General features: G+C 41.3%; 13 non-coding genes and 9 pseudogenes across 13 annotated transcripts; all 22 read left to right on the top strand.

Moving 5' to 3' along the window:
* Positions 1-647: 647 nt before the first annotated feature.
* Positions 648-802, top strand: LOC120038106 (annotated as a pseudogene).
* A 681-nt stretch (positions 803-1,483) lies between these two features.
* On the top strand, positions 1,484-1,602 carry LOC120038077. Its single transcript, XR_005474940.1, has one exon. It is a non-coding gene; the product is annotated as a 5S ribosomal RNA (ribosomal RNA).
* Positions 1,603-2,295: 693 nt separating this feature from the next.
* LOC120038102 lies at positions 2,296-2,445 on the top strand (annotated as a pseudogene).
* Positions 2,446-3,115: 670 nt separating this feature from the next.
* LOC120038076 lies at positions 3,116-3,234 on the top strand. Its single transcript, XR_005474939.1, has one exon. It is a non-coding gene; the product is annotated as a 5S ribosomal RNA (ribosomal RNA).
* A 691-nt stretch (positions 3,235-3,925) lies between these two features.
* Positions 3,926-4,075, top strand: LOC120038099 (annotated as a pseudogene).
* Positions 4,076-4,756: 681 nt separating this feature from the next.
* On the top strand, positions 4,757-4,875 carry LOC120038075. Its single transcript, XR_005474938.1, has one exon. It is a non-coding gene; the product is annotated as a 5S ribosomal RNA (ribosomal RNA).
* A 693-nt stretch (positions 4,876-5,568) lies between these two features.
* LOC120038098 lies at positions 5,569-5,718 on the top strand (annotated as a pseudogene).
* A 681-nt stretch (positions 5,719-6,399) lies between these two features.
* On the top strand, positions 6,400-6,518 carry LOC120038108. Its single transcript, XR_005474960.1, has one exon. It is a non-coding gene; the product is annotated as a 5S ribosomal RNA (ribosomal RNA).
* A 693-nt stretch (positions 6,519-7,211) lies between these two features.
* Positions 7,212-7,361, top strand: LOC120038096 (annotated as a pseudogene).
* Positions 7,362-8,031: 670 nt separating this feature from the next.
* On the top strand, positions 8,032-8,150 carry LOC120038107. The gene has a single exon (XR_005474959.1). It is a non-coding gene; the product is annotated as a 5S ribosomal RNA (ribosomal RNA).
* Positions 8,151-8,843: 693 nt separating this feature from the next.
* On the top strand, positions 8,844-8,993 carry LOC120038101 (annotated as a pseudogene).
* A 681-nt stretch (positions 8,994-9,674) lies between these two features.
* LOC120038097 lies at positions 9,675-9,793 on the top strand. The gene has a single exon (XR_005474957.1). It is a non-coding gene; the product is annotated as a 5S ribosomal RNA (ribosomal RNA).
* Positions 9,794-10,486: 693 nt separating this feature from the next.
* On the top strand, positions 10,487-10,636 carry LOC120038095 (annotated as a pseudogene).
* Positions 10,637-11,317: 681 nt separating this feature from the next.
* Positions 11,318-11,436, top strand: LOC120038085. Its single transcript, XR_005474948.1, has one exon. It is a non-coding gene; the product is annotated as a 5S ribosomal RNA (ribosomal RNA).
* A 693-nt stretch (positions 11,437-12,129) lies between these two features.
* Positions 12,130-12,287, top strand: LOC120038094. Its single transcript, XR_005474956.1, has one exon. It is a non-coding gene; the product is annotated as a U1 spliceosomal RNA (small nuclear RNA).
* Positions 12,288-20,016: 7,729 nt separating this feature from the next.
* LOC120038080 lies at positions 20,017-20,135 on the top strand. Its single transcript, XR_005474943.1, has one exon. It is a non-coding gene; the product is annotated as a 5S ribosomal RNA (ribosomal RNA).
* Positions 20,136-20,828: 693 nt separating this feature from the next.
* On the top strand, positions 20,829-20,986 carry LOC120038092. The gene has a single exon (XR_005474954.1). It is a non-coding gene; the product is annotated as a U1 spliceosomal RNA (small nuclear RNA).
* A 1,113-nt stretch (positions 20,987-22,099) lies between these two features.
* On the top strand, positions 22,100-22,253 carry LOC120038104 (annotated as a pseudogene).
* Positions 22,254-22,919: 666 nt separating this feature from the next.
* On the top strand, positions 22,920-23,038 carry LOC120038074. Its single transcript, XR_005474937.1, has one exon. It is a non-coding gene; the product is annotated as a 5S ribosomal RNA (ribosomal RNA).
* A 693-nt stretch (positions 23,039-23,731) lies between these two features.
* On the top strand, positions 23,732-23,885 carry LOC120038103 (annotated as a pseudogene).
* Positions 23,886-24,561: 676 nt separating this feature from the next.
* On the top strand, positions 24,562-24,680 carry LOC120038081. The gene has a single exon (XR_005474944.1). It is a non-coding gene; the product is annotated as a 5S ribosomal RNA (ribosomal RNA).
* A 693-nt stretch (positions 24,681-25,373) lies between these two features.
* LOC120038093 lies at positions 25,374-25,531 on the top strand. The gene has a single exon (XR_005474955.1). It is a non-coding gene; the product is annotated as a U1 spliceosomal RNA (small nuclear RNA).
* Positions 25,532-27,859: the final 2,328 nt, after the last annotated feature.

Below are 27,859 nucleotides of genomic sequence, written 5' to 3'. Positions count from 1 at the left end.
CTTGTAGTAAGCATTTGATGCTGAATTGACTAAATGCAGCTTCTATGGGCTAGTCTCCCCTGCCCTTTTAATACGATCAAAGTTCCTTGTGTTGTCAAGGAGCAACTGCCTTTATTTATAAGACAAATAAGAATATTGTTACTGAATGCAGCTTGTGTGTGCTCTGTGCTCCCTCGCCCTGTTCAAATGATCAAGGAAATAATGCTGGTGAGGATGGAACTGGACTGGTGTCTGATGGCCCTGTGTTTTCCATGTTGGAATTACAACCCTTCTTTATGGAGTAAATCAAAAGCACAAGAGAATCGTGAGATGTTATCGATAATAAATCAATTGGTTTTCATGCATTTGTCTCTGTGTGTGTGTGTGTGTGTCTGAATGTGATTGTATTTCGTCATATCGCAAACATTTGTGATATCAGATAGGTTAAGATATTAAAAAGTAATTGGTGATTTTTTCGACAGTGTTGCATGATGGGAATCTAGTGGTTCACTGATATAATCTAGTAACAAAATAAACTACTTTTTCACCACGCTGTGTGCAAAGTGCATTCCTAAAACGGCATTTAACGCAGGTCGATGTGATATGATATTATCACAACAAAAAGTGGTTCCCGTTACCGGAAAATTGTTGGCACCTGGAGAGACTTGCTCCTCCACTAGCAGGAAGAGATACTGTGATCAAGAAGGTGGTTGACCCAGTTTGGGGCTCAGCCATTCCACTCTGGCTGGGCTGACCCCTTTTGAATTTTCCAAATGTGGGAATCTCGAATGCAAAATTTATGGTAGTGGTCGTTTGCGCTTTACCCTGATATCTTTGTTAATGATAAACTCGTTGCTTGGCGGCAGGCTTAAGGATGACTTGAGTCAACCGACTGTGCTTATGGAGATCTTTGAAGTCAGTTGTGAAAGAGACTTTGTGGACCAATCGAAAGGTGGAAACATTTGTTTGTAGCAAAACATTGTTGGCATTTTGTCGAAACATTATGTTGCGAAATGCAGCATTGTATTTATGCCACGCTGGTACTTCAATCAAGAGATAGTTGAGAAGCCACTCTAACCCCCCCCGGTCATGATGTGTCATACGCGCCCCATGCGCTTCCAATATGAAATTGTCCATACATGCGTTCCTCCTTAGCACAGAACAATGCAATAGGTTTTCAACATCCAGAGCTTTTGTGTATTTATTGTGGCTAGTAGGATAGCTGCATGGGAAACTGTTGCTGATGATGTATTTGTCAGAAGTCATTGTATTTGTCCGTTTTTTCCCACAAGGCTGAAATATGTGCCCTCGCTTTGAAATGTTAGCAAGGTTTGTTTGTATTTCATCCAACTATCTGTGCTAAAAGTGATGGCTACAGTATATGTAATTTCTTCCACTTTTTGAGTGAGCCAAAGTTCAAGCTGCTTATCTAATTGGTGAGAATGCAATGTCTGTTTATCAGACTCACTTTGACTTTATATGGTGTACCAAGAGATGTACCTTTGCTTACGGCCATACCAGCCTGAATATGCCCGATCTCGTCTGATCTCGGAAGCTAAGCAGGGTCGGGCCTGGTTAGTACTTGGATGGGAGACCGCCTGGGAATACCAGGTGCTGTAAGCCTTTTGTCCACTAGGGGGTGTGGCATTATTTCATCAGCAACACTGCCTTGTAGTAAGCATTTGATGCTGAATTGACTAAATGCAGCTTCTATGGGCTAGTCTCCCCTGCCCTTTTAATACGATCAAAGTTCCTTGTGTTGTCAGGGAGCAACTGCCTTTTATTTATAAGACAAATAAGAATATTGTTACTGAATGCAGCTTGTGTGTGCTCTGTGCTCCCTCGCCCTGTTCAAATGATCAAAGGAAATAATGCTGGTGAGGAGTGGAACTGGACTGGTGTCTGATGGCCCTGTGTTTTCCATGTTGGAATTACAACCCTTCTTTTATGGAGTAAATCAAAAGCACAAGAGAATCTGAGATGTTATCGATAATAAATCAATTGGTTTCATGCATTTGTCTGTGTGTGTGTGTGTGTGTCTGAATGTGATTGTATTTCGTCATATCGCAAACATTTGTGATATCAGATAGGTTAAGATATTAAAAAGTAATTGGTGATTTTTTCGACAGTGTTGCATGATGGGAATCTAGTGGTTCACTGATATAATCTAGTAAACAAAATAAACTACTTTTTCACCACGCTGTGTGCAAGTGCATTCCTAAACGGCATTTAACGCAGGTCGATGTGATATGATATTATCACAACAAAAAGTGGTTCCCGTTACCGGAAAATGTTGGCACTGGAGAGACTTGCCCTCCACTAAGCAGAAGAGATACTGTGATCAAGAAGGTGGTTGACCCAGTTTGGGGCTCAGCCATTCCACTCTGGCTGGGCTGACCCCTTTTGAATTTTCCAAATGTGGGAATCTCGAATGCAAAATTTATGGTAGTGGTCGTTTGCGCTTTACCCTGATATCTTTGTTAATGATAAACCGTTGCTTGGCGGCAGGCTTAAGGATGACTTGAGTCAACCGACTGTGCTTATGGAGATCTTTGAAGTCAGTTGTGAAAGAGACTTTGTGGACCAATCGAAAGGTGGAAACATTTGTTTGTAGCAAAACATTGTTGGCATTTTGTCGAAACATTATGTTGCGAAATGCAGCATTGTATTTATGCCACGCTGGTACTTCAATCAAGAGATAGTTGAGAAGCCACTCTAACCCCCCCCGGTCATGATGTGTCATGCGCTTCCAATATGAAATTGTCCATACATGCGTTCCTCCTTAGCACAGAACAATGCAATAGGTTTTCAACATCCAGAGCTTTTGTGTATTTATTGTGGCTAGTAGGATAGCTGCATGGGAAACTGTTGCTGATGATGTATTTGTCAGAAGTCATTGTATTTGTCCGTTTTTTCCCACAAGGCTGAAATATGTGCCCTCGCTTTGAAATGTTAGCAAGGTTTGTTTGTATTTCATCCAACTATCTGTGCTAAAAAGTGATGGCTACAGTATATGTAATTTCTTCCACTTTTTGAGTGAGCCAAAGTTCAAGCTGCTTATCTAATTGGTGAGAATGCAATGTCTGTTTATCAGACTCACTTTGACTTTATATGGTGTACCAAGAGATGTACCTTTGCTTACGGCCATACCAGCCTGAATATGCCCGATCTCGTCTGATCTCGGAAGCTAAGCAGGGTCGGGCCTGGTTAGTACTTGGATGGGAGACCGCCTGGGAATACCAGGTGCTGTAAGCCTTTTGTCCACTAGGGGGTGTGGCATTATTTCATCAGCAACACTGCCTTGTAGTAAGCATTTGATGCTGAATTGACTAAATGCAGCTTCTATGGGCTAGTCTCCCCTGCCCTTTTAATACGATCAAAGTTCCTTGTGTTGTCAGGGAGCAACTGCCTTTTATTTATAAGACAAATAAGAATATTGTTACTGAATGCAGCTTGTGTGTGCTCTGTGCTCCCTCGCCCTGTTCAAATGATCAAAGGAAATAATGCTGGTGAGGAGTGGAACTGGACTGGTGTCTGATGGCCCTGTGTTTTCCATGTTGGAATTACAACCCTTCTTTTATGGAGTAAATCAAAAGCACAAGAGAATCTGAGATGTTATCGATAATAAATCAATTGGTTTCATGCATTTGTCTGTGTGTGTGTGTGTGTCTGAATGTGATTGTATTTCGTCATATCGCAAACATTTGTGATATCAGATAGGTTAAGATATTAAAAAGTAATTGGTGATTTTTTCGACAGTGTTGCATGATGGGAATCTAGTGGTTCACTGATATAATCTAGTAAACAAAATAAACTACTTTTTCACCACGCTGTGTGCAAGTGCATTCCTAAACGGCATTTAACGCAGGTCGATGTGATATGATATTATCACAACAAAAAGTGGTTCCCGTTAGCGGAAAATGTTGGCACTGGAGAGACTTGCCCTCCACTAAGCAGAAGAGATACTGTGATCAAGAAGGTGGTTGACCCAGTGTGGGGCTCAGCCATTCCACTCTGGCTGGGCTGACCCCTTTTGAATTTTCCAAATGTGGGAATCTCGAATGCAAAATTTATGGTAGTGGTCGTTTGCGCTTTACCCTGATATCTTTGTTAATGATAAACCGTTGCTTGGCGGCAGGCTTAAGGATGACTTGAGTCAACCGACTGTGCTTATGGAGATCTTTGAAGTCAGTTGTGAAAGAGACTTTGTGGACCAATCGAAAGGTGGAAACATTTGTTTGTAGCAAAACATTGTTGGCATTTTGTCGAAACATTATGTTGCGAAATGCAGCATTGTATTTATGCCACGCTGGTACTTCAATCAAGAGATAGTTGAGAAGCCACTCTAACCCCCCCCGGTCATGATGTGTCATACGCGCCCCATGCGCTTCCAATATGAAATTGTCCATACATGCGTTCCTCCTTAGCACAGAACAATGCAATAGGTTTTCAACATCCAGAGCTTTTGTGTATTTATTGTGGCTAGTAGGATAGCTGCATGGGAAACTGTTGCTGATGATGTATTTGTCAGAAGTCATTGTATTTGTCCGTTTTTTCCCACAAGGCTGAAATATGTGCCCTCGCTTTGAAATGTTAGCAAGGTTTGTTTGTATTTCATCCAACTATCTGTGCTAAAAAGTGATGGCTACAGTATATGTAATTTCTTCCACTTTTTGAGTGAGCCAAAGTTCAAGCTGCTTATCTAATTGGTGAGAATGCAATGTCTGTTTATCAGACTCACTTTGACTTTATATGGTGTACCAAGAGATGTACCTTCGCTTACGGCCATACCAGCCTGAATATGCCCGATCTCGTCTGATCTCGGAAGCTAAGCAGGGTCGGGCCTGGTTAGTACTTGGATGGGAGACCGCCTGGGAATACCAGGTGCTGTAAGCCTTTTGTCCACTAGGGGGTGTGGCATTATTTCATCAGCAACACTGCCTTGTAGTAAGCATTTGATGCTGAATTGACTAAATGCAGCTTCTATGGGCTAGTCTCCCCTGCCCTTTTAATACGATCAAAGTTCCTTGTGTTGTCAGGGAGCAACTGCCTTTTATTTATAAGACAAATAAGAATATTGTTACTGAATGCAGCTTGTGTGTGCTCTGTGCTCCCTCGCCCTGTTCAAATGATCAAAGGAAATAATGCTGGTGAGGAGTGGAACTGGACTGGTGTCTGATGGCCCTGTGTTTTCCATGTTGGAATTACAACCCTTCTTTTATGGAGTAAATCAAAAGCACAAGAGAATCTGAGATGTTATCGATAATAAATCAATTGGTTTCATGCATTTGTCTGTGTGTGTGTGTGTGTGTCTGAATGTGATTGTATTTCGTCATATCGCAAACATTTGTGATATCAGATAGGTTAAGATATTAAAAAGTAATTGGTGATTTTTTCGACAGTGTTGCATGATGGGAATCTAGTGGTTCACTGATATAATCTAGTAAACAAAATAAACTACTTTTTCACCACGCTGTGTGCAAGTGCATTCCTAAACGGCATTTAACGCAGGTCGATGTGATATGATATTATCACAACAAAAAGTGGTTCCCGTTAGCGGAAAATGTTGGCACTGGAGAGACTTGCCCTCCACTAAGCAGAAGAGATACTGTGATCAAGAAGGTGGTTGACCCAGTGTGGGGCTCAGCCATTCCACTCTGGCTGGGCTGACCCCTTTTGAATTTTCCAAATGTGGGAATCTCGAATGCAAAATTTATGGTAGTGGTCGTTTGCGCTTTACCCTGATATCTTTGTTAATGATAAACCGTTGCTTGGCGGCAGGCTTAAGGATGACTTGAGTCAACCGACTGTGCTTATGGAGATCTTTGAAGTCAGTTGTGAAAGAGACTTTGTGGACCAATCGAAAGGTGGAAACATTTGTTTGTAGCAAAACATTGTTGGCATTTTGTCGAAACATTATGTTGCGAAATGCAGCATTGTATTTATGCCACGCTGGTACTTCAATCAAGAGATAGTTGAGAAGCCACTCTAACCCCCCCCGGTCATGATGTGTCATACGCGCCCCATGCGCTTCCAATATGAAATTGTCCATACATGCGTTCCTCCTTAGCACAGAACAATGCAATAGGTTTTCAACATCCAGAGCTTTTGTGTATTTATTGTGGCTAGTAGGATAGCTGCATGGGAAACTGTTGCTGATGATGTATTTGTCAGAAGTCATTGTATTTGTCCGTTTTTTCCCACAAGGCTGAAATATGTGCCCTCGCTTTGAAATGTTAGCAAGGTTTGTTTGTATTTCATCCAACTATCTGTGCTAAAAAGTGATGGCTACAGTATATGTAATTTCTTCCACTTTTTGAGTGAGCCAAAGTTCAAGCTGCTTATCTAATTGGTGAGAATGCAATGTCTGTTTATCAGACTCACTTTGACTTTATATGGTGTACCAAGAGATGTACCTTCGCTTACGGCCATACCAGCCTGAATATGCCCGATCTCGTCTGATCTCGGAAGCTAAGCAGGGTCGGGCCTGGTTAGTACTTGGATGGGAGACCGCCTGGGAATACCAGGTGCTGTAAGCCTTTTGTCCACTAGGGGGTGTGGCATTATTTCATCAGCAACACTGCCTTGTAGTAAGCATTTGATGCTGAATTGACTAAATGCAGCTTCTATGGGCTAGTCTCCCCTGCCCTTTTAATACGATCAAAGTTCCTTGTGTTGTCAGGGAGCAACTGCCTTTTATTTATAAGACAAATAAGAATATTGTTACTGAATGCAGCTTGTGTGTGCTCTGTGCTCCCTCGCCCTGTTCAAATGATCAAAGGAAATAATGCTGGTGAGGAGTGGAACTGGACTGGTGTCTGATGGCCCTGTGTTTTCCATGTTGGAATTACAACCCTTCTTTTATGGAGTAAATCAAAAGCACAAGAGAATCTGAGATGTTATCGATAATAAATCAATTGGTTTCATGCATTTGTCTGTGTGTGTGTGTGTGTGTCTGAATGTGATTGTATTTCGTCATATCGCAAACATTTGTGATATCAGATAGGTTAAGATATTAAAAAGTAATTGGTGATTTTTTCGACAGTGTTGCATGATGGGAATCTAGTGGTTCACTGATATAATCTAGTAAACAAAATAAACTACTTTTTCACCACGCTGTGTGCAAGTGCATTCCTAAACGGCATTTAACGCAGGTCGATGTGATATGATATTATCACAACAAAAAGTGGTTCCCGTTAGCGGAAAATGTTGGCACTGGAGAGACTTGCCCTCCACTAAGCAGAAGAGATACTGTGATCAAGAAGGTGGTTGACCCAGTGTGGGGCTCAGCCATTCCACTCTGGCTGGGCTGACCCCTTTTGAATTTTCCAAATGTGGGAATCTCGAATGCAAAATTTATGGTAGTGGTCGTTTGCGCTTTACCCTGATATCTTTGTTAATGATAAACCGTTGCTTGGCGGCAGGCTTAAGGATGACTTGAGTCAACCGACTGTGCTTATGGAGATCTTTGAAGTCAGTTGTGAAAGAGACTTTGTGGACCAATCGAAAGGTGGAAACATTTGTTTGTAGCAAAACATTGTTGGCATTTTGTCGAAACATTATGTTGCGAAATGCAGCATTGTATTTATGCCACGCTGGTACTTCAATCAAGAGATAGTTGAGAAGCCACTCTAACCCCCCCCGGTCATGATGTGTCATGCGCTTCCAATATGAAATTGTCCATACATGCGTTCCTCCTTAGCACAGAACAATGCAATAGGTTTTCAACATCCAGAGCTTTTGTGTATTTATTGTGGCTAGTAGGATAGCTGCATGGGAAACTGTTGCTGATGATGTATTTGTCAGAAGTCATTGTATTTGTCCGTTTTTTCCCACAAGGCTGAAATATGTGCCCTCGCTTTGAAATGTTAGCAAGGTTTGTTTGTATTTCATCCAACTATCTGTGCTAAAAAGTGATGGCTACAGTATATGTAATTTCTTCCACTTTTTGAGTGAGCCAAAGTTCAAGCTGCTTATCTAATTGGTGAGAATGCAATGTCTGTTTATCAGACTCACTTTGACTTTATATGGTGTACCAAGAGATGTACCTTCGCTTACGGCCATACCAGCCTGAATATGCCCGATCTCGTCTGATCTCGGAAGCTAAGCAGGGTCGGGCCTGGTTAGTACTTGGATGGGAGACCGCCTGGGAATACCAGGTGCTGTAAGCCTTTTGTCCACTAGGGGGTGTGGCATTATTTCATCAGCAACACTGCCTTGTAGTAAGCATTTGATGCTGAATTGACTAAATGCAGCTTCTATGGGCTAGTCTCCCCTGCCCTTTTAATACGATCAAAGTTCCTTGTGTTGTCAGGGAGCAACTGCCTTTTATTTATAAGACAAATAAGAATATTGTTACTGAATGCAGCTTGTGTGTGCTCTGTGCTCCCTCGCCCTGTTCAAATGATCAAAGGAAATAATGCTGGTGAGGAGTGGAACTGGACTGGTGTCTGATGGCCCTGTGTTTTCCATGTTGGAATTACAACCCTTCTTTTATGGAGTAAATCAAAAGCACAAGAGAATCTGAGATGTTATCGATAATAAATCAATTGGTTTCATGCATTTGTCTGTGTGTGTGTGTGTGTGTCTGAATGTGATTGTATTTCGTCATATCGCAAACATTTGTGATATCAGATAGGTTAAGATATTAAAAAGTAATTGGTGATTTTTTCGACAGTGTTGCATGATGGGAATCTAGTGGTTCACTGATATAATCTAGTAAACAAAATAAACTACTTTTTCACCACGCTGTGTGCAAGTGCATTCCTAAACGGCATTTAACGCAGGTCGATGTGATATGATATTATCACAACAAAAAGTGGTTCCCGTTAGCGGAAAATGTTGGCACTGGAGAGACTTGCCCTCCACTAAGCAGAAGAGATACTGTGATCAAGAAGGTGGTTGACCCAGTTTGGGGCTCAGCCATTCCACTCTGGCTGGGCTGACCCCTTTTGAATTTTCCAAATGTGGGAATCTCGAATGCAAAATTTATGGTAGTGGTCGTTTGCGCTTTACCCTGATATCTTTGTTAATGATAAACCGTTGCTTGGCGGCAGGCTTAAGGATGACTTGAGTCAACCGACTGTGCTTATGGAGATCTTTGAAGTCAGTTGTGAAAGAGACTTTGTGGACCAATCGAAAGGTGGAAACATTTGTTTGTAGCAAAACATTGTTGGCATTTTGTCGAAACATTATGTTGCGAAATGCAGCATTGTATTTATGCCACGCTGGTACTTCAATCAAGAGATAGTTGAGAAGCCACTCTAACCCCCCCCGGTCATGATGTGTCATACGCGCCCCATGCGCTTCCAATATGAAATTGTCCATACATGCGTTCCTCCTTAGCACAGAACAATGCAATAGGTTTTCAACATCCAGAGCTTTTGTGTATTTATTGTGGCTAGTAGGATAGCTGCATGGGAAACTGTTGCTGATGATGTATTTGTCAGAAGTCATTGTATTTGTCCGTTTTTTCCCACAAGGCTGAAATATGTGCCCTCGCTTTGAAATGTTAGCAAGGTTTGTTTGTATTTCATCCAACTATCTGTGCTAAAAAGTGATGGCTACAGTATATGTAATTTCTTCCACTTTTTGAGTGAGCCAAAGTTCAAGCTGCTTATCTAATTGGTGAGAATGCAATGTCTGTTTATCAGACTCACTTTGACTTTATATGGTGTACCAAGAGATGTACCTTCGCTTACGGCCATACCAGCCTGAATATGCCCGATCTCGTCTGATCTCGGAAGCTAAGCAGGGTCGGGCCTGGTTAGTACTTGGATGGGAGACCGCCTGGGAATACCAGGTGCTGTAAGCCTTTTGTCCACTAGGGGGTGTGGCATTATTTCATCAGCAACACTGCCTTGTAGTAAGCATTTGATGCTGAATTGACTAAATGCAGCTTCTATGGGCTAGTCTCCCCTGCCCTTTTAATACGATCAAAGTTCCTTGTGTTGTCAGGGAGCAACTGCCTTTTATTTATAAGACAAATAAGAATATTGTTACTGAATGCAGCTTGTGTGTGCTCTGTGCTCCCTCGCCCTGTTCAAATGATCAAAGGAAATAATGCTGGTGAGGAGTGGAACTGGACTGGTGTCTGATGGCCCTGTGTTTTCCATGTTGGAATTACAACCCTTCTTTTATGGAGTAAATCAAAAGCACAAGAGAATCTGAGATGTTATCGATAATAAATCAATTGGTTTCATGCATTTGTCTGTGTGTGTGTGTGTGTGTCTGAATGTGATTGTATTTCGTCATATCGCAAACATTTGTGATATCAGATAGGTTAAGATATTAAAAAGTAATTGGTGATTTTTTCGACAGTGTTGCATGATGGGAATCTAGTGGTTCACTGATATAATCTAGTAAACAAAATAAACTACTTTTTCACCACTCTGTGTGCAAGTGCATTCCTAAACGGCATTTAACGCAGGTCGATGTGATATGATATTATCACAACAAAAAGTGGTTCCCGTTAGCGGAAAATGTTGGCACTGGAGAGACTTGCCCTCCACTAAGCAGAAGAGATACTGTGATCAAGAAGGTGGTTGACCCAGTGTGGGGCTCAGCCATTCCACTCTGGCTGGGCTGACCCCTTTTGAATTTTCCAAATGTGGGAATCTCGAATGCAAAATTTATGGTAGTGGTCGTTTGCGCTTTACCCTGATATCTTTGTTAATGATAAACCGTTGCTTGGCGGCAGGCTTAAGGATGACTTGAGTCAACCGACTGTGCTTATGGAGATCTTTGAAGTCAGTTGTGAAAGAGACTTTGTGGACCAATCGAAAGGTGGAAACATTTGTTTGTAGCAAAACATTGTTGGCATTTTGTCGAAACATTATGTTGCGAAATGCAGCATTGTATTTATGCCACGCTGGTACTTCAATCAAGAGATAGTTGAGAAGCCACTCTAACCCCCCCCGGTCATGATGTGTCATACGCGCCCCATGCGCTTCCAATATGAAATTGTCCATACATGCGTTCCTCCTTAGCACAGAACAATGCAATAGGTTTTCAACATCCAGAGCTTTTGTGTATTTATTGTGGCTAGTAGGATAGCTGCATGGGAAACTGTTGCTGATGATGTATTTGTCAGAAGTCATTGTATTTGTCCGTTTTTTCCCACAAGGCTGAAATATGTGCCCTCGCTTTGAAATGTTAGCAAGGTTTGTTTGTATTTCATCCAACTATCTGTGCTAAAAAGTGATGGCTACAGTATATGTAATTTCTTCCACTTTTTGAGTGAGCCAAAGTTCAAGCTGCTTATCTAATTGGTGAGAATGCAATGTCTGTTTATCAGACTCACTTTGACTTTATATGGTGTACCAAGAGATGTACCTTCGCTTACGGCCATACCAGCCTGAATATGCCCGATCTCGTCTGATCTCGGAAGCTAAGCAGGGTCGGGCCTGGTTAGTACTTGGATGGGAGACCGCCTGGGAATACCAGGTGCTGTAAGCCTTTTGTCCACTAGGGGGTGTGGCATTATTTCATCAGCAACACTGCCTTGTAGTAAGCATTTGATGCTGAATTGACTAAATGCAGCTTCTATGGGCTAGTCTCCCCTGCCCTTTTAATACGATCAAAGTTCCTTGTGTTGTCAGGGAGCAACTGCCTTTTATTTATAAGACAAATAAGAATATTGTTACTGAATGCAGCTTGTGTGTGCTCTGTGCTCCCTCGCCCTGTTCAAATGATCAAAGGAAATAATGCTGGTGAGGAGTGGAACTGGACTGGTGTCTGATGGCCCTGTGTTTTCCATGTTGGAATTACAACCCTTCTTTTATGGAGTAAATCAAAAGCACAAGAGAATGTGAGATGTTATCGATAATAAATCAATTGGTTTCATGCATTTGTCTCTGTGTGTGTGTGTGTGTCTGAATGTGATTGTATTTCGTCATATCGCAAACATTTGTGATATCAGATAGGTTAAGATATTAAAAAGTAATTGGTGATTTTTTCGACAGTGTTGCATGATGGGAATCTAGTGGTTCACTGATATAATCTAGTAAACAAAATAAACTACTTTTTCACCACTCTGTGTGCAAGTGCATTCCTAAACGGCATTTAACGCAGGTCGATGTGATATGATATTATCAGAACACAAAGTGGTTACCGTCAGCAGAAAATGTTGGCTCTGGAGAGACTTGCCCTCCACTAAGCAAAAGAGATACCGTGATCAAGAAGGTGGTTCTTCCAGTGTGGTGCTCAGCCATTGCACTCTGGCTGTGCTGACCCCTTGTGAATTTTTCAAATGTGGGAATCTCGATTGCATAATTTTTTTTCAAATGTGGGAATCTCAATTGCATAATTTATGGTAGTGGTCGTTTGCGCTTTACCCTGATATCTTTGTTAATGATAAACCGTTGCTTGGCGGCAGGCTTAAGGATGACTTGAGTCAACCGACTGTGCTTATGGAGATCTTTGAAGTCAGTTGTGAAAGAGACTTTGTGGACCAATCGAAAGGTGGAAACATTTGTTTGTAGCAAAACATTGTTGGCATTTTGTCGAAACATTATGTTGCGAAATGCAGCATTGTATTTATGCCACGCTGGTACTTCAATCAAGAGATAGTTGAGAAGCCACTCTAACCCCCCCCGGTCATGATGTGTCATACGCGCCCCATGCGCTTCCATACATTAAGGGAAGTGTGAGACGGGAGCCATATGATCGGTGAAGATTCTCCCATTGCGAATGTACGGTCCCTTACTAGACGTCCGACTTCGTCTCAGAAAATCGCGGACGGCGTCGGGCCGAGGGCGGGGGGGAGCTCTTTCAGGAAGTCATCGAAGAAATCGTCTCGGACGTTCGGTCACCGTTTTATAAAAATAACAAATTTTTGACTTGGACTCCGCATTCTCGAAAATTCCCACAAGGGGGCAAATAAATCATATTGCAGGCGCACGAACACGGGGCAAACGAGCGCGGCCTTTTCTCCTAAACTGAAAATATTTCGAAGACGAAACTCGGCGAGCGTAGGTTTGGAGTAAAGGGAAGTTGGCCCCGAACAAGATGGCGTCGAGGCCTCTGCGCTTTTTGAGTTATGGCCATTTTTCTGGGATTAAAGGTCAAAAACGCAAAGTAGGGTGCAATTTGACCGCTTCACGTCAAAGTACATAAGCATACGGTGTCAGGAAAAAAAGAACCAGCCGTTTATCTATCGTAATTTAAGAGAAATCGTACATTGTCCATTTGGTGATGTTCACGAAGAGGAATTTTTTTTTCCAAAAATTCACAGATCCAGTTGCAGTTTGTTCACACGAACATTTTTAAAGTGGGTCTCGAAGCTCTGCGAGAATTCTGTGATTTTATGTGATTTTATGAAGTAACACACACTCATTTAACCCTCTGTTAATAAGTCAGTTCTTAACATAAAGACTTAAAACTCAATATTAAATAAGAGCCTACCCCAAGGAGGGTATGTGTTCACGTTCAGCTTCCTATGTCAACTGGAAGTACCTTAAAATGGTGCATAGGGTCAGGTTTGAAGGGTAATAAAGGTCAGATCTTTTCAAAACTTCACTTGTGTGATTAGACAACCCTCATGAAGTGTAATCAGTCATTTTTCCCAACAGATGTCAAAGAAAAGCTCTCTCACACAAACACACACACACACAAAAAGGAAGGATGGAGTGAAAAAGTACGGTGCTTAAAGACACACAAAGCCTGCAATGGCATGACTATTATCTCCAGGCCGTGCCGAGTTCAACGAGATGCCCCGCTTGACCGTAGCTCGCTCGGTCTGAGCGCAGCGACCGTTACAAGAAAATGGACCCAAATGACCTTTTGACCTCATGTCAATTTTATTTGCTTTTGGGAGACAGAGAGAGAACCGTTAAGGTTAGAAGCACAATTTCACCTCAGGAATGTTCTTAAGGTCCTCCCGATCTGTGCAAGCCTAACCTTGACCTTGTGGCATTAACCCTTAACAGTTAAAAGCTGGTGTTTACATCAAACAATTTACAATGACATGTCGCCCCATAGGAATACATTGACTGCACCTCTCAATTCAACCTGAAGCCTATGTGGGTTATGAATGTCTTATGAACCTGTCTTTGATGTCAGTCCATCAGGCCACCATGAGGTCTACCTGTGTCGATTCTAAGCTTCCTGGAGCAACCGGAAGTGGTTAAATCACCCTAAAAGTGTTTGCCATAGCCAACCTGCAGTTTGAGAGAAATAGTGCATTCAGCCCTATGTAAATCAGTCAATTTTTAACATACAGACTTAAAACTCAGGATTCTGTAACAGCCTACTCCAGTGATGATATGTGTTTATTTATAGCTTCCTGTGACAACCGGAAGTGCCATAACTGGTGTCAAATGGGCTGTTTCGAAGGGTTAAAAATGTCAAATCTTTCCAAAACTTCATATATGTGAATAGACAACCCTCATGAACTGTAAATCAGTCCTTCATCCCATCAGATTTCAAAAATAAAAAATACACACCGACACAGAAATGATGGAGGGACACACTGAGGGGCTAAGAGGCAGACAGTGCCTGCAGTAGTTACTTTTGTTCCAACTTTTAAAGAACCGTCAGACCTAGAGTTCTGAAAATTTACAAACCTGTTCTAGACCTCAGGTCGATTGTGCACTGTGAATTATATGGCTCTAGAAGGTTCTCGGATCGATAAAAAGCATCGTGTATTTGCCATGTTTTCAATTCATTTTGACCTCAACGAAACGGACGACATTTAGAAAAGTCCCAGAGTCTCAAGACTAGGTGCGTTGAAACCGGCTCGGCCCATAGAGACAGACCCCAACGAGCCTGTTTGATTGCTCATTCAAGGACCCCGTAGCAAGGCAATGAAAAAAGTGGCATTTCAGCACCAATTAGGGTTTTGCTCGGGCACCGAATGACCTATCGAGCCGAAACTTGGGATTCGAGGTCGCTTCACATAGGGCTAAACATAATGTGTGAACTGGACCCGCAGCTAGAACATAACTACGTATTATTTGTTTTATTATGGTTTAAATAGAAGGCGCTGTGAATTTTGGGCCTGCTCTGAAATATGTTATAGTTGGCTTCTAAAGGAGTTGGAAAAAGTGAGTTTGGAGTCAGATGGTATCAGTTTGGTGTCTGAAAATATCTATTTGACTGATGGACACTGACTTGCTCGTTGACTTTTGTACATTTGCAATATGTTTCAACGGGGAGGTACCATGAGGAAAAAGCGACATGATGAAATTTCACGAAACGAGCGATGGAGAGGAACCACTATCACTGCCCGGCCATCCTGAGGTCATCAGACCGTTGACTTTTGCATTTCTAAAGTATTTAAGAGAATGTACGTTACATTTGCAATATGATTCAACATCACATCATATTGCAAATGCACGTTACATTTGCAATATGATGTGATGTTGAATCATATTGCAAATGTAACGTGCATTCTTTAAATACTTTAGAAATACAAAAGTCAACGTCCTGATGACCTCAGGATGGCCGGGCAGTGATAGTGGTTCCTCTCCAACGCTCGTTGCGTGAAATTTCATCATGTCGCTTTTTCCTCATGGTACCTCCCCGTTGAAACATATTGCAAATGTACAAAAGTCGACTAGCAAGTCAACTAGCAAGTGTCAACAAAAGTCAACTAGCAAGTGTCCATCAGTCAATTGGATATTTTCAGACACCAAACTGATACCATCTGACTCCAAACTCACTTTTTACAACTCCTTTAGAAGCCAACTATCACATATTTCAGAGCAGGCCCAAAATTCACAGCGCCTTCCATGAATGCACCAAAATAGCATTCTGAAATCACCACTAAAATGACATCGCCATATTCTCCAGGCCGTGCCGAGTTCAACGGGATGCCCTGCTTGACCGTAGCTCGCTCGGTCTGAGCGCAGCGACCGTTACAAGAGAACGGACACGAATGACCTTTTGACCTCAATGTCAATTTTATTTGCTTTTGGGAGACAGAGAGAGAACCGTTAAGGTTAGAAGCACAATTTCACCTCAGGAACAATCCTAAGGTCCTCCCGATTTGTGCAAGCCTAACCTTGACCTTGTGGCATTAACCCTTCACAGTTAAAAGAAGGCGTTTACATCAAACATTTTACAATGACATTTCGCCCCATAGGAATACATTGACTGCTCCTCTAAATTCAACCTGAAGCCTATGTGGGTTATGAATGTCTTATGAACCTGTCTTTGATGTCAGTCCATCAGGCCACCATGAGGTCTACCTGTGTCGATTCTAAGCTTCCTGGAACAACCGGAAGTGGTTAAATCACCCTAAAAGTGTTTGCCATACCCAACCTGCAGTTTGAGAGAAATAGTGCATTCAACCCTATGTAAATCAGTCAATTTTTAACATACAGACATAAAACTCAGGATTCTGTAAAAGCATACTCCAGTGATGATAAGTGTTTACTTTTAGCTTCCTGTGCAAACCGGAAGTGCCTTAATTGGTGTCAAATGGGCTGTTTCAAAGGGATAAAATGTCAAATCTTTCCAAAACTTCATATATGTGAATAGACAACCCTCCTGAACTGTAAATCAGTCATTCATCCCATCAGATTAAAAAAAAAAAAAAAAACACACCCACACAGAAATGATGGAGGGACACACTGAGGGGCTAAGAGGCAGACAGTGCCTGTAGTAGTTAGTTTTGTTCCAACTTTTAAAGAACCGTCAGACCTAGAGTTCTGAAACTTTACAAACCTGTTCTAGACCTCAGGTCGATTGTGCACGGTGAGTTATGTGGCTCTAGAAGGTTCTCAGACCGATAAACAGCCTCGTGTATTTGCAATGTTTTCAATTCATTTTGAGCTCAACGAAACTGGCGACATTTAGAAAAGTCCCAGAGTCTCAAGACTAGGTGCATTGAAACCGGCTCGGCCCATAGAGACGGACCTCAACGATTCTGTCCGATTGCTCATTCAAGCACCCCGTAGCAAGGCATGGAAAAAAGTGGATTTTCAGCACCAATTAGGGTTTTGCTCGGGCACCGAATGACCTATCGAGCCAAAACTTGGGATTCCAGGTCGCCTCACATAGGGCTAAACATAATGTGAATATTGGACCCGCAGCTAGAACATAACTACGTATTATTTGTTTTATTATGGTTTAAATGGAAGGCGCTGTGAATTTTGGGCCTGCTCTGAAATATGTGATAGTTGGCTTCTAAAGGAGTTGGTAAAAGTGAGTTTGGTGTCAGATGGTATCAGTTTGGTGTCTGAATATATCTAATTGACTGATGGACACCGACTTGCTACTTGACTTTTGTACATTTGCAATATGTTTCAACGGGGGGGTACCATCACAAAAAGCGACATGATGTAATTTAACACAACGAGCGATGGAGAGGAACCACTATCACTGCCCGGCCATCCTGAGGTCATCAGGACGTTGACTTTTGCATTTCTAAAGTATTTAAGAGAATGTACATTACATTTGCAATATGATTCAACATCACATCATATTGCAAATGCACGTTAGATTTGCAATATGATTCAACACATCATATTGCAAATGTAACAGTGTGTGTTATGTTTGCAATATGATTCAACACATCATATTGCAAACGTAACAGTGTGTGTTATGTTTGCAATATGATTCAACACATCATATTGCAAATGTAACAGTGTGTGTTATGTTTGCAATATGATCCAACACATCATATTGCAAACGTAACAGTGTGTGTTATGTTTGCAATATGATTCAACACATCATATTGCAAATATAACAGTGTGTGTTTGCAATATGATTCAACAGTGTGTTATGTTTGCAATATGATGTGGTGTTTTTCACTGTTGAATCATATGCAAATGTAACGTGCATTCTTTAAATAAACCCTATGTGGGTTATGAATGTCTTATGAACCTGTCTTCAATGACAATCCATCAAGCCACTATGAGGTCTACCTGTGTTGATTCTAAGCTTCCTGGAGCAACCGGAAGTGATAAAATCACCCTAAAAGGGTTTTGCCATACCCAACCAGCAGTTTGTGATATATAGTGCATTCAACCCTGTGTAAATCAGTCAGTTCTTAATGTATAGACTTAAAACTCAGGATTCTGTAAAAGCATACCCCGATCAGGATAGGTATTTACTTATAGCTTCCTGTGCCAACCGGAAGTGCCTTAAAATGGGGTCATAGGTGCTGTTTCAAAGGGTTAAAAAAGTCAGATCTTTCCAAAACTTTAAGTGTGTGATTAGGCAACCCTCATGAAGTGTAAATCAGTCATTTCTCTAAACAGATGTCAAAGAAAAGCTCACACACACACACACAAGTCCAAACTGTTCGTGCACCTGGTATTTTTTTGGGGTTACCAGGTGCCATGTTTCAAGATGGTTGAAATTGCGTTTAGGGGCATCCAGACCTCCATACCCGCTCTGGGAGCACTATTCTACGGCCAAAAATCAATGGGGGCTGGCCTGAGTGATTTATGGAGGTTTTCACAAAAACTCAGAAAATATTCAATGTTTTTTTTCTGGAAAATATTTTACGCTTTTTCTTCTCGAGTCAATGGGGTACGTGAATGATTTATGGAGGTTTCCAAACAAAGTCAAAAAATATTCTATGTTTCATGTTTTGGGTTACCAGGCGTCATTTTTCAAAACGGTTTTAAATGCTTTTAGGTGTCATCCAGACGTCCATGGGAGCACTATACTACGGCCCCAAATCAATGGGTGCTGGCCTGAGTGATTTATGGAGGTTTGGGGGGTGATACGTTTTTTCTAATTTATTCACATTTTTGACTTCGTATTAAATCAGATTGCAAATGCACAAAACATATTCCTTAAGTACAAGTAAACATTTATAAAAAATTATGATAGTAAAATGTGACTAAAGTATTTTCATACAGTTCTTATATATGTGTAATTGACGTAAAAATCGAAAGAATTTCAAAAAACGGTCCAGAAAGCACTTTTTTAAATGGAATATACGTTTTTTCCACATTTTTAACATTTTTGACTTGTAACTTTTGACTTTTGACTTCCTATGAAATCACATTCCAAATGCATAAAACATATTCCTTAAGTACAAGTAAACATTTATAAAAAATGATGACAGTAAAATGTGACTAAAGTATTTTCATACAGTTCTTATACATGTGTAATTGACATAAAAATCGAAAGAATTTCGAAAAACGGTCCAGAAAGCACTTTTTTAAAGGGGGTGATACGTTTTTTCCAAATTTTTGACATTTTTGACTTTTGACTTTTGACTTCCTAAGAAATCACATTCCAAATGCACAAAACATATTCCTTAAGTCCAAATAAAAATGTAAAAAAAATTATGTTAATAAAATTTGACAAAAGTATTTTCATACAGTTCTTACACATGTGTAATTGACATAAAAATCGAAAGAATTTCGAAAAACGGTCCAGAAAGCACTTTTTTAAGGGGGTGATAAGTTTTTGCCAAAACTTTCAAAATTTCAAAATTTCAAAATATGACTCTTGGGTCTTGACTTGCGTTACAGTAAGCCTATGAAAAATTAAGATGGAACACACTCGCCCACTATAGGATTTTTGGGGTGTTACACAGCTCATTTACAATATGGCATTTGTCATCAACTTTGGACGAAACAGCGCCGGATGTAATGTGAAATCCCACACAATCCCATCGTGTATATGGTCCGCTCGGTGCCAATAAGTTGCCATGTTATTTTGTACAATTGAGGGGGGACTTCCCTTACAATATGAAATTGTCCATACATGCGTTCCTCCTTAGCACAGAACAATGCAATAGGTTTTCAACATCCAGAGCTTTTGTGTATTTATTGTGGCTAGTAGGATAGCTGCATGGGAAACTGTTGCTGATGATGTATTTGTCAGAAGTCATTGTATTTGTCCGTTTTTTCCCACAAGGCTGAAATATGTGCCCTCGCTTTGAAATGTTAGCAAGGTTTGTTTGTATTTCATCCAACTATCTGTGCTAAAAAGTGATGGCTACAGTATATGTAATTTCTTCCACTTTTTGAGTGAGCCAAAGTTCAAGCTGCTTATCTAATTGGTGAGAATGCAATGTCTGTTTATCAGACTCACTTTGACTTTATATGGTGTACCAAGACATGTACCTTCGCTTACGGCCATACCAGCCTGAATATGCCCGGTCTCGTCTGATCTCGGAAGCTAAGCAGGGTCGGGCCTGGTTAGTACTTGGATGGGAGACCGCCTGGGAATACCAGGTGCTGTAAGCCTTTTGTCCACTAGGGGGTGTGGCATTATTTCATCAGCAACACTGCCTTGTAGTAAGCATTTGATGCTGAATTGACTAAATGCAGCGTCTATGGGCTAGTCTCCCCTGCCCTTTTAATACCATCAAAGTTCCTTGTGTTGTCAGGGAGCAACTGCCTTTTATTTATAAGACAAATAAGAATATTGTTACTGAATGCAGCTTGTGTGTGCTTTGTGCTCCCTCGCCCTGTTCAAATGATCAAAGGAAATAATGCTGGTGAGGAGTGGAACTGGACTGGTGTCTGATGGCCCTGTGTTTTCCATGTTGGAATTACAACCCTTCTTTTATGGAGTAAATCAAAAGCACAAGAGAATGTGAGATGTTATCGATAATAAATCAATTGGTTTCATGCATTTGTCTCTGTGTGTGTGTGTGTGTCTGAATGTGATTGTATTTCGTCATATCGCAAACATTTGTGATATCAGATAGGTTAAGATATTAAAAAGTAATTGGTGATTTTTTCGACAGTGTTGCATGATGGGAATCTAGTGGTTCACTGATATAATCTAGTAAACAAAATAAACTACTTTTTCACCACTCTGTGTGCAAGTGCATTCCTAAACGGCATTTAACGCAGGTCGATGTGATACGATATTATCAGAACACAAAGTGGTTACCGTTAGCGGAAAATGTTGGCACTGGAGAGACTTTTCCTCCACTAAGCAGAAGAGATACCGTGATCAAGAAGGTGGTTCACCCAGTGTGGTGCTCAGCCATTGCACTCTGGCTGTGCTGACCCCTTGTGAATTTTTCAAATGTGGGAATCTCGATTGCATAATTTTTTTTCAAATGTGGGAATCTCGATTGCATAATTTATGGTAGTGGTCGTTTGCGCTTTATCCTGATGTCTTTGTTAATGATAAACCTTTGCTTGGCGGCAGGCTTAGGGATGACTTGAGTCAACTGATGTGCTTATGGAGATCTTAGAAGTCAGTTGTGAAAGAGACTTGGTGGACCAATCGAAAGGTGGAAACATTTGTTTGTAGCAAAACATTGTTGGCATTTTGTCGAAACATTATGTTGCGAAATGCAGCATTGTATTTATGCCACGCTGGTACTTCAATCAAGAGATAGTTGAGAAGCCACTCTAACCCCCCCCCGGTCATGATGTGTCATGCGCTTCCAATATGAAATTGTCCATACATGCGTTCCTCCTTAGCACAGAACAATGCAATAGGTTTTCAACATCCAGAGCTTTTGTGTATTTATTGTGGCTAGTAGGATAGCTGCATGGGAAACTGTTGCTGATGATGTATTTGTCAGAAGTCAGAAGTCTGCCTTGTAGTAAGCATTTGATGCTGAATTGACTAAATGCAGCTTCTATGGGCTAGTCTCCCCTGCCCTTTTAATACGATCAAAGTTCCTTGTGTTGTCAGGGAGCAACTGCCTTTTATTTATAAGACAAATAAGAATATTGTTACTGAATGCAGCTTGTGTGTGCTCTGTGCTCCCTCGCCCTGTTCAAATGATCAAAGGAAATAATGCTGGTGAGGAGTGGAACTGGACTGGTGTCTGATGGCCCTGTGTTTTCCATGTTGGAATTACAACCCTTCTTTTATGGAGTAAATCAAAAGCACAAGAGAATCTGAGATGTTATCGATAATAAATCAATTGGTTTCATGCATTTGTCTGTGTGTGTGTGTGTGTGTCTGAATGTGATTGTATTTCGTCATATCGCAAACATTTGTGATATCAGATAGGTTAAGATATTAAAAAGTAATTGGTGATTTTTTCGACAGTGTTGCATGATGGGAATCTAGTGGTTCACTGATATAATCTAGTAAACAAAATAAACTACTTTTTCACCACGCTGTGTGCAAGTGCATTCCTAAACGGCATTTAACGCAGGTCGATGTGATATGATATTATCACAACAAAAAGTGGTTCCCGTTACCGGAAAATGTTGGCACTGGAGAGACTTGCCCTCCACTAAGCAGAAGAGATACTGTGATCAAGAAGTTGGTTGACCCAGTGTGGGGCTCAGCCATTCCACTCTGGCTGGGCTGACCCCTTTTGAATTTTCCAAATGTGGGAATCTCGAATGCAAAATTTATGGTAGTGGTCGTTTGCGCTGTACCCTGATATCTTTGTTAATGATAAACTGTTGCTTGGCGGCAGGCTTAAGGATGACTTGAGTCAACCGACTGTGCTTATGGAGATCTTTGAAGTCAGTTGTGAAAGAGACTTTGTGGACCAATCGAAAGGTGGAAACATTTGTTTGTAGCAAAACATTGTTGGCATTTTGTCGAAACATTATGTTGCGAAATGCAGCATTGTATTTATGCCACGCTGGTACTTCAATCAAGAGATAGTTGAGAAGCCACTCTAACCCCCCCCGGTCATGATGTGTCATGCGCTTCCAATATGAAATTGTCCATACATGCGTTCCTCCTTAGCACAGAACAATGCAATAGGTTTTCAACATCCAGAGCTTTTGTGTATTTATTGTGGCTAGTAGGATAGCTGCATGGGAAACTGTTGCTGATGATGTATTTGTCAGAAGTCATTGTATTTGTCCGTTTTTTCCCACAAGGCTGAAATATGTGCCCTCGCTTTGAAATGTTAGCAAGGTTTGTTTGTATTTCATCCAACTATCTGTGCTAAAAAGTGATGGCTACAGTATATGTAATTTCTTCCACTTTTTGAGTGAGCCAAAGTTCAAGCTGCTTATCTAATTGGTGAGAATGCAATGTCTGTTTATCAGACTCACTTTGACTTTATATGGTGTACCAAGAGATGTACCTTTGCTTACGGCCATACCAGCCTGAATATGCCCGATCTCGTCTGATCTCGGAAGCTAAGCAGGGTCGGGCCTGGTTAGTACTTGGATGGGAGACCACCTGGGAATACCAGGTGCTGTAAGCCTTTTGTCCACTAGGGGGTGTGGCATTATTTCATCAGCAACACTGCCTTGTAGTAAGCATTTGATGCTGAATTGACTAAATGCAGCTTCTATGGGCTAGTCTCCCCTGCCCTTTTAATACGATCAAAGTTCCTTGTGTTGTCAGGGAGCAACTGCCTTTTATTTATAAGACAAATAAGAATATTGTTACTGAATGCAGCTTGTGTGTGCTCTGTGCTCCCTCGCCCTGTTCAAATGATCAAAGGAAATAATGCTGGTGAGGAGTGGAACTGGACTGGTGTCTGATGGCCCTGTGTTTTCCATGTTGGAATTACAACCCTTCTTTTATGGAGTAAATCAAAAGCACAAGAGAATCTGAGATGTTATCGATAATAAATCAATTGGTTTCATGCATTTGTCTGTGTGTGTGTGTGTGTGTCTGAATGTGATTGTATTTCGTCATATCGCAAACATTTGTGATATCAGATAGGTTAAGATATTAAAAAGTAATTGGTGATTTTTTCGACAGTGTTGCATGATGGGAATCTAGTGGTTCACTGATATAATCTAGTAAACAAAATAAACTACTTTTTCACCACGCTGTGTGCAAGTGCATTCCTAAACGGCATTTAACGCAGGTCGATGTGATATGATATTATCACAACAAAAAGTGGTTCCCGTTACCGGAAAATGTTGGCACTGGAGAGACTTGCCCTCCACTAAGCAGAAGAGATACTGTGATCAAGAAGTTGGTTGACCCAGTGTGGGGCTCAGCCATTCCACTCTGGCTGGGCTGACCCCTTTTGAATTTTCCAAATGTGGGAATCTCGAATGCAAAATTTATGGTAGTGGTCGTTTGCGCTGTACCCTGATATCTTTGTTAATGATAAACTGTTGCTTGGCGGCAGGCTTAAGGATGACTTGAGTCAACCGACTGTGCTTATGGAGATCTTTGAAGTCAGTTGTGAAAGAGACTTTGTGGACCAATCGAAAGGTGGAAACATTTGTTTGTAGCAAAACATTGTTGGCATTTTGTCGAAACATTATGTTGCGAAATGCAGCATTGTATTTATGCCACGCTGGTACTTCAATCAAGAGATAGTTGAGAAGCCACTCTAACCCCCCCGGTCATGATGTGTCATACGCGCCCCATGCGCTTCCAATATGAAATTGTCCATACATGCGTTCCTCCTTAGCACAGAACAATGCAATAGGTTTTCAACATCCAGAGCTTTTGTGTATTTATTGTGGCTAGTAGGATAGCTGCATGGGAAACTGTTGCTGATGATGTATTTGTCAGAAGTCATTGTATTTGTCCGTTTTTTCCCACAAGGCTGAAATATGTGCCCTCGCTTTGAAATGTTAGCAAGGTTTGTTTGTATTTCATCCAACTATCTGTGCTAAAAAGTGATGGCTACAGTATATGTAATTTCTTCCACTTTTTGAGTGAGCCAAAGTTCAAGCTGCTTATCTAATTGGTGAGAATGCAATGTCTGTTTATCAGACTCACTTTGACTTTATATGGTGTACCAAGAGATGTACCTTCGCTTACGGCCATACCAGCCTGAATATGCCCGATCTCGTCTGATCTCGGAAGCTAAGCAGGGTCGGGCCTGGTTAGTACTTGGATGGGAGACCGCCTGGGAATACCAGGTGCTGTAAACCTTTTGTCCACTAGGGGGTGTGGCATTATTTCATCAGCAACACTGCCTTGTAGTAAGCATTTGATGCTGAATTGACTAAATGCAGCTTCTATGGGCTAGTCTCCCCTGCCCTTTTAATACGATCAAAGTTCCTTGTGTTGTCAGGGAGCAACTGCCTTTTATTTATAAGACAAATAAGAATATTGTTACTGAATGCAGCTTGTGTGTGCTCTGTGCTCCCTCGCCCTGTTCAAATGATCAAAGGAAATAATGCTGGTGAGGAGTGGAACTGGACTGGTGTCTGATGGCCCTGTGTTTTCCATGTTGGAATTACAACCCTTCTTTTATGGAGTAAATCAAAAGCACAAGAGAATGTGAGATGTTATCGATAATAAATCAATTGGTTTCATGCATTTGTCTCTGTGTGTGTGTGTGTGTCTGAATGTGATTGTATTTCGTCATATCGCAAACATTTGTGATATCAGATAGGTTAAGATATTAAAAAGTAATTGGTGATTTTTTCGACAGTGTTGCATGATGGGAATCTAGTGGTTCACTGATATAATCTAGTAAACAAAATAAACTACTTTTTCACCACTCTGTGTGCAAGTGCATTCCTAAACGGCATTTAACGCAGGTCGATGTGATATGATATTATCAGAACACAAAGTGGTTACCGTCAGCAGAAAATGTTGGCTCTGGAGAGACTTGCCCTCCACTAAGCAAAAGAGATACCGTGATCAAGAAGGTGGTTCTTCCAGTGTGGTGCTCAGCCATTGCACTCTGGCTGTGCTGACCCCTTGTGAATTTTTCAAATGTGGGAATCTCGATTGCATAATTTTTTTTCAAATGTGGGAATCTCAATTGCATAATTTATGGTAGTGGTCGTTTGCGCTTTACCCTGATATCTTTGTTAATGATAAACCGTTGCTTGGCGGCAGGCTTAAGGATGACTTGAGTCAACCGACTGTGCTTATGGAGATCTTTGAAGTCAGTTGTGAAAGAGACTTTGTGGACCAATCGAAAGGTGGAAACATTTGTTTGTAGCAAAACATTGTTGGCATTTTGTCGAAACATTATGTTGCGAAATGCAGCATTGTATTTATGCCACGCTGGTACTTCAATCAAGAGATAGTTGAGAAGCCACTCTAACCCCCCCCGGTCATGATGTGTCATACGCGCCCCATGCGCTTCCATACATTAAGGGAAGTGTGAGACGGGAGCCATATGATCGGTGAAGATTCTCCCATTGCGAATGTACGGTCCCTTACTAGACGTCCGACTTCGTCTCAGAAAATCGCGGACGGCGTCGGGCCGAGGGCGGGGGGGAGCTCTTTCAGGAAGTCATCGAAGAAATCGTCTCGGACGTTCGGTCACCGTTTTATAAAAATAACAAATTTTTGACTTGGACTCCGCATTCTCGAAAATTCCCACAAGGGGGCAAATAAATCATATTGCAGGCGCACGAACACGGGGCAAACGAGCGCGGCCTTTTCTCCTAAACTGAAAATATTTCGAAGACGAAACTCGGCGAGCGTAGGTTTGGAGTAAAGGGAAGTTGGCCCCGAACAAGATGGCGTCGAGGCCTCTGCGCTTTTTGAGTTATGGCCATTTTTCTGGGATTAAAGGTCAAAAACGCAAAGTAGGGTGCAATTTGACCGCTTCACGTCAAAGTACATAAGCATACGGTGTCAGGAAAAAAAGAACCAGCCGTTTATCTATCGTAATTTAAGAGAAATCGTACATTGTCCATTTGGTGATGTTCACGAAGAGGAATTTTTTTTTCCAAAAATTCACAGATCCAGTTGCAGTTTGTTCACACGAACATTTTTAAAGTGGGTCTCGAAGCTCTGCGAGAATTCTGTGATTTTATGTGATTTTATGAAGTAACACACACTCATTTAACCCTCTGTTAATAAGTCAGTTCTTAACATAAAGACTTAAAACTCAATATTAAATAAGAGCCTACCCCAAGGAGGGTATGTGTTCACGTTCAGCTTCCTATGTCAACTGGAAGTACCTTAAAATGGTGCATAGGGTCAGGTTTGAAGGGTAATAAAGGTCAGATCTTTTCAAAACTTCACTTGTGTGATTAGACAACCCTCATGAAGTGTAATCAGTCATTTTTCCCAACAGATGTCAAAGAAAAGCTCTCTCACACAAACACACACACACACAAAAAGGAAGGATGGAGTGAAAAAGTACGGTGCTTAAAGACACACAAAGCCTGCAATGGCATGACTATTATCTCCAGGCCGTGCCGAGTTCAACGAGATGCCCCGCTTGACCGTAGCTCGCTCGGTCTGAGCGCAGCGACCGTTACAAGAAAATGGACCCAAATGACCTTTTGACCTCATGTCAATTTTATTTGCTTTTGGGAGACAGAGAGAGAACCGTTAAGGTTAGAAGCACAATTTCACCTCAGGAATGTTCTTAAGGTCCTCCCGATCTGTGCAAGCCTAACCTTGACCTTGTGGCATTAACCCTTAACAGTTAAAAGCTGGTGTTTACATCAAACAATTTACAATGACATGTCGCCCCATAGGAATACATTGACTGCACCTCTCAATTCAACCTGAAGCCTATGTGGGTTATGAATGTCTTATGAACCTGTCTTTGATGTCAGTCCATCAGGCCACCATGAGGTCTACCTGTGTCGATTCTAAGCTTCCTGGAGCAACCGGAAGTGGTTAAATCACCCTAAAAGTGTTTGCCATAGCCAACCTGCAGTTTGAGAGAAATAGTGCATTCAGCCCTATGTAAATCAGTCAATTTTTAACATACAGACTTAAAACTCAGGATTCTGTAACAGCCTACTCCAGTGATGATATGTGTTTATTTATAGCTTCCTGTGACAACCGGAAGTGCCATAACTGGTGTCAAATGGGCTGTTTCGAAGGGTTAAAAATGTCAAATCTTTCCAAAACTTCATATATGTGAATAGACAACCCTCATGAACTGTAAATCAGTCCTTCATCCCATCAGATTTCAAAAATAAAAAATACACACCGACACAGAAATGATGGAGGGACACACTGAGGGGCTAAGAGGCAGACAGTGCCTGCAGTAGTTACTTTTGTTCCAACTTTTAAAGAACCGTCAGACCTAGAGTTCTGAAAATTTACAAACCTGTTCTAGACCTCAGGTCGATTGTGCACTGTGAATTATATGGCTCTAGAAGGTTCTCGGATCGATAAAAAG

This window comes from Salvelinus namaycush, unplaced genomic scaffold, assembly GCF_016432855.1.
Source record: "Salvelinus namaycush isolate Seneca unplaced genomic scaffold, SaNama_1.0 Scaffold2081, whole genome shotgun sequence".
Classification (NCBI taxonomy): Eukaryota; Metazoa; Chordata; class Actinopteri; order Salmoniformes; family Salmonidae; genus Salvelinus; species Salvelinus namaycush.
Note: the sequence above shows the minus strand (reverse complement) of the source record. Positions and strands in the feature narration are given on the sequence as shown.